Source organism: Triticum aestivum, chromosome 3B, assembly GCF_018294505.1.
Source record: "Triticum aestivum cultivar Chinese Spring chromosome 3B, IWGSC CS RefSeq v2.1, whole genome shotgun sequence".
In the NCBI taxonomy this organism is placed as follows: domain Eukaryota; kingdom Viridiplantae; phylum Streptophyta; class Magnoliopsida; order Poales; family Poaceae; genus Triticum; species Triticum aestivum.
Window position 1 is genome coordinate 688,179,059 of NC_057801.1, and position 6,000 is coordinate 688,185,058.

General features: G+C 44.1%; 1 long non-coding RNA gene across 1 annotated transcript; it reads left to right on the plus strand.

The window, feature by feature from the left end:
• The first annotated feature begins 1,023 nt into the window (after positions 1-1,023).
• On the plus strand, positions 1,024-5,106 carry LOC123071768 (uncharacterized). Its single transcript, XR_006434521.1, has 2 exons — positions 1,024-3,816; positions 4,847-5,106. It is a non-coding gene; the product is annotated as an uncharacterized lncRNA (long non-coding RNA).
• Positions 5,107-6,000: the final 894 nt, after the last annotated feature.

A 6,000-nucleotide genomic window follows, 5' to 3' on the forward strand; every position in this document is an offset into this window, starting at 1 on the left:
TGCATTGCGCCAAGGCACCATACTCATCTTTCTTGTTTCAATTCGGCTCTTTACGGTTCTTAATCTTGCCCCACCCACTTTTGGCAGCTCGCGGTGGTCGACGAAGGGAGGCCTGCAGGGAGGGCGAAGGCACAGGCCATGGTGAATGCTGACTTCCACCAGCGATTCTTCCCCGATAGGTTTTGTACGCTGTGCAGGAGATTTTACGCCTCGGCTTTCTGCGGCACTCATGCCCAGTCGCACCATCCCGGGCAGGGCGGCGAGATTATCAGATTTGTGCGAGCCCAGGGGATGGTGCTGACGCCGGTGGCGGGAGTACTGCCCGGCCATGTCGTCGACGGCGTACAGGTAAAAGAGTCAATTTTTTGTGTGCAATTTCGTCAATTCCGGAGAGACTATGCTGCAGCTGAGATACAAACTACGTACTTGATCAGGTCATCTACGTTGGTGGCATCCCGATGGTTCCCATTCTCAGCCCTGCGGTGCCTGCAGACCTCGAGTCCGAGAACATGTGCCCCATCTGCTATCAAGTAATCGGAGCCGGCAACTTCTGTTCTTTGCATTGCAAGGTAAGTCTGTGGCTTACTTGATCAGTGGACAGTGAATGCCAATCGCAGGATAGATTAGTCACCGTGGTCCCTTTTCTTAATTTACAGGCCACTGCTAGCAACTGGCTTCCGTTAGCATGATCGAGCCAAGAAGTTGAGACAGGGTGCCCTGAGTGCTGACAGAGTGAGGATGATCGGTCAGGGGACTGACGGAGCGAAGACAGAGTGCCCGAAGCTCAGAGTAGCAGGAAGGGACGAAGCTGCTGGCAGTGTAGACAGAGGGCTAGTGGCCGGAGTGCTGACAGAGTTCTCTGGAGAAAACGTTCGAAACACTGTCGCGAGTGTCTTGGATGATCGTTCCCTTTTATTTTTCTTTTGGACTTGATTACAATTTCGTGCTCAAGTTGGAGGCTTGCTGCAATTTGGTGCTGAAATTGGAGGTTTACTGCAATTTGTGTGCTGCGAGCCTGCGAGTAGGGCCCTGTGAGACAGAGAGGGAGAGAGGGGTGGGTGAGATCCGGGAGGGAGATTCCCCTGTGACCGGCCGCCATCGCCGGAATCGGTAGGAACGCCACCGCTTTCTCCTCCTCTTATTAGGTTTTTCCGGCCGCGGGCGCTGCGCCGATTAGTTTGAGTCCTCGAATTTGCGGTCTCCCATCCGCGCCTCGCCTCGCCGCCATCGAGGGAGGGTGGTTGGGCGAATCTCGCATCCGCGCCTCGCCTCGCCGCGACTTGGGGAGGGGGGGTTACGTGGGTGGGTTTGCTTTGGAGTTCGTTGATTCAAATTTTTTGCTCGCCCATGATTTGATATTTGCGAGTACCTGTATGTATTGTGTTCTGCGGTGGTTGCTGGGAAGCCCTTTAACATCCGGGGGTTGCTGATAGAATTCGAAGTCACAGGCCTTTTTTCTTGTAATATCAGTCATTGACAGCTAGGTTTATCCACGTGTTCATTAGTTCAGTCCCATGATGTTCATTTACCATGCCATGTTATTGGGATTGTCACTAATAATTAGATAATGACAGCATGCGTATTGCATAGTCCAGTGCTGCAGTTTGCTATTAGCTAGAATCTGCATAATGTCAGTGGACTAGTTTTCGGGACTTGCAGCGATGGTCTGTGCTTCCTTCGTGTGTGGGGAATCCGCTATCTCGGTGGGGGAGGTTGAGGTCTGCGCGTTGTGCCGTAGTCTGGAGGAAGAGGGAGCTTGAAGACATCGGCAGTGGTGGGATTGGAGTGGTGCCATGGTTCAATCATGTCCGTCTGTAGATGGCTGTGCTTTAGTAGTAGTAGAACTTCCTGCTTCTTTGATATAAACCTTGTCAGCAAGTTGCAGTTTGTGGACTGAAATATTGTTGACAGGTTAGTACTTCATTCTAGTAGTAAATTGCATCGGCAACCGGGTGGGTTGGCACCTGAAGCAATACTTGTAAATTATACACAAGCAACTCTTGAAAATCTGGGCGATTTTATGCAACAATGATTAGCCCATGAATTTCCTTGCCATGTGGTCTTTGGTGATAAAAACCCGGGGCCAGATAAAATTAAGTGGTTCTATGGCTTAGGCATTATCTAGATTAACTGAATCAGCCGATCAAAGAACTCTGGTGATTGTAGATTTTCTTCATATTTGCGCATTGACGAATGATTCTGTCAACAACCAGCAGGTCTGGGTGTATGTAGAGGGTCACCAATGTATTGTTTTCCCCTTTTCTGCCCCCCTGCTAGAAGTAAAATTCAGGGATGGACCATCTTTGTTGTAACCAACATTAGATCTCTGTATCCTCCTTTGATGTGCCTTTTCCCACTGCAGTTTCCTAAAATAATTTTTAGTTAGTTGGTCATATGAGATTCATTTAGAATGTTGATAGTTTTGTTTAGCCTATTAGATTCAGTTTGGTTTAGTAGCTTTTTCACTGGGTAATGCCTGTTGTAGTCCTCTGTCTGGGTTGATTGATCATTGAAAAGTCACGTTCACGTATTTGAACTGGTATCTTGTCAATACTTGTAATTCTTAGTTTTAATTCTTTCCCGAGTACTCTTTTCTTTGTCATTTTTCAGTTATATTTCTTTCCTAATTGCTCTTTTTTCCTCTGATTCGTCAGTTTGAGTTCTTCTTTGTCTTGTCATTATTCAGTTTTAGTTCTTCAGTTTGTCAGTGTTAAAGAGGAATTCTTTCCTGGGTACGTTTGTCTTTCTCTTAGTTTTACGGATTTGCTAATTTTCAGACGGATGAAAATAATTGGCGTTCATTCGTTTTCTTATCCGTCCGATCTCTCCGTTGAGATTAGTGCTATTCTTTTTTTTTAGCTTGGAGCTGGTTTGGTTGTTATCGGGGCAGCAATTATTTTTGGGGAGACCCGTTAATTCTCACGCCTGGCGTCTCCTAGCTGAGTGCCCTTTCATTTTAATTTTTTCCTTTCGTTTTCCTGTAACGGCCCTTGTCTCTTCCCCTTCCCATTTCTGCGACGAGAGCTCGGTGAGATAGAGAGGGAGAAGCATGGCGATTTCGATTTGGAGCTCTCCTGCGCTGCTCGCTTGAGGGATTGGTGGTCAGGTGTTCGGAGCTCGTCAGGCCGTTGTGGTTTTTATTTTCTCCCCTCCCTGCATCTCTATCCTCTGTTCCTTGTTCCCTTCTGTTTTCCTCGGAAGATTTGTGGGTTGCTCGTGTGCTGTTATGTGTAATTTTAGTTGATGCTCCCTCGTTAAATGCTTGTGTTATTTTCTCCGCTCGTTTTTGCCTGATTCTGTTCTCTGCGTCTAGATGTTTGTGGTTTTGATGTTCGTGTCCTGGGTTTCTTCAGCTAGACCGTTTCGATCTGAAATTTTATCTGCTAGTGGTTAGTTTGTAACCTGATTTATGGAGATTTATGTTAGTTATCTACCCAGTAGCTATTGATTTTTAGATCTGGTATCCTTTTGCTGTGAGTTGAGCTGGGAGAAAATTAGTTCATCATACTACTTCACCTGCTGGATCGAGGTGCTGTTTGTAAATGCTATTGATTATGAAATAGCAGATGAGAGGGAATCTGTTTTTTGTATCCATTGTAGGGGCAGTTGGATTTGTCTTTGTTCTCTAGTGCTTGTAATCCATGTAGGTGAGGGTGGTAGTCTGTGTAAGTGTAACTTCGTGGTGCTGTGTAATCCATGTACTTCGCCTGTTCGATCGTGGTGTTTTTTTGTAAATGCAATGTCTGTATATAGCCCTGCTCCTCCAGTGTGCATTGGCAGCAAGGAAAAAAGCAAGTTTCTAGCTGGCTATTTCAGGTTAGTTGGGTTTCCTTTTTGTTTTTTAAGTTGCCTGCCATTGTAATTTATCTTGCTTGGCAGTGTATTCCATTGCCATTTACTGTAGGCTTGCCTTTGTAATTAGTTGATCGCCTCCATAATATATGTTGCTTGTGAGTGTATATTTTCTCTTACTGTTTTATATCCAGTGATAGTACTGTAAGCACTTTAATGTGTTCTTTTTGTCTTCTAAAATGCAAATTGTTTCTAGAACAATAGGAACTACCCACGATAGTAATTTCATTGTAAAATGTAATAAAAGCCAGAATGCAGTAAAGCGTGGACTATGCATGTCTGGATTTTTTACAAGGATTCTTTTAGTAATTGTCTTACACAACTACATTATTTTTTCAACCATAGTTCTTGGTGTCTTTCCCAGTCTAGTCTTACAATCAGTTTTGTGCTGTTTATTTTGGTCATTTTTACAGTGCGTATGTTTCTGAATTACATTGTAATCTAACATGTAATTAACAAGCTAGGATGCAGTAAATTTTGGAGTTGTGTAATATTTGTGGTTTGTCTTTCTTGAGTATTTGCATCCATTTTAGAACCATTTCTTTTATTTTTCTATGTTTTGGGTGGTATTGCATCTAAGTTCACAGCAGCTTCATGACTAGTTCCATTTCAATTACAGTGTAATCTCCTCTGAAATTGCAGTTTAATCACTGTGCAATTATAGTGTTGTTACAATGTAATTTCAGAGTAATCACAGTATGATTTTTAGGGTAATTACATTGCAAATCACAGTGCTATTTTGATGTAATTACAGTGCAAATTCACTTAATTTACAGTGTCGCTGCAATGTAATTTCCAGGGGAAATCAATGTGTAATATACTGAATCAACGTTTGTTTCAGAAACTTTGCCGTGCACAAGAATTTCTGCTTGTCTACTAATTTCAACAGCTTGATAGTAGTAATTTCAGTATTTCTGCTACTGTAAATTTTATTTTCTTTTGCCCTAGTGCTTTTCAAACCAAACTGACCAGTTTTTTTTTTTATTTTAACTAGAGTGCTCTGTGCAATACACTCCGTGGATAGAAAGAATTTGTGATCTCTGCTTTTCGGTCTTCTGGTATTACAGGTTCTTAGATCTCAGAAAAAATCACTAGGCATGAGAAAAGGAGTTGGAATTGAGTGACTTGTGACATGTGGATCGTCTCGTGTATGATTGTCTCTTGTACGAATCGATTTTGAAAAATTTGACGTTGTCTACCTAGCTGTTCCCAACCAGACAAATATAAAAGTATGGCTGACCTTATCTTCTTTTATATTATGTTCTTGATTTACATTGTTGGTATCTTATTTTCTTGTTTTCTTCCTTTATTCATGTGGAACAAGGTCTTTACATTCAAGTTTATGAAAGTGTGGTTTACAAGGACTCAAGGTTCTAATCATTTTCAAGCGCTGACATTCCCAACTTGAGGATAAGGTATGCTAATGATACGTTTTTCAGCGAGTTCAATGGCGGGGATAAGTTCTAGTTACTGATTTCCCCGCAAAAAAAAAGATTCTTTGCTGATGTAAGCACTTCTTATTTTTACACTTTAAATTTCGGTAGTTCTACTCTTGGTTTGGGGGAGCACAGCATGCGCCTGTTAGGCTGTCTTTCTGCAGACCCGCCTCAGCTGGTGAATGAAATATTGTTGCATAACACAACCGAGAAAATTTTGTGTTGAACAGATAGCATGCCTCATGCTTAAGATCGTTAGAGCATCTAAGCCGGCCACCCCAAACCCGCCTCAAACGTTCTGGCGGACGGCCCAACAACTGACCAATCACAAAAGTTTGACCTAGACGGGCGTTTCAAACGGGTCTCAAACGCCTGGGCTGATAGGCACCCTTCACATCCAACCCAAATATGGTGCAGATATGGGGGCGCCCAGGCGCGTCCGCCACGTCGGACCCGGCCCACACTGGCTCACTTGACTTCACATATATTCCTCTCCATTTGAACGCTGGACCAAACCTTAACCACTTTACTCCACTCTCCCCCCTCCCCACACCCAAGCTCCCGCCCGGCGATCTCCGGTATGGTGGACAACAGATCTGACTCCGACTAGTCCAGAATCGTCGACTAGGGTGTCACCTCGTGCGGGTTGGAGGAGGCGATGGCCGTCCGCATTGCACTACGCCACTCTCGAGAGGACGGCGCCCGACCGATG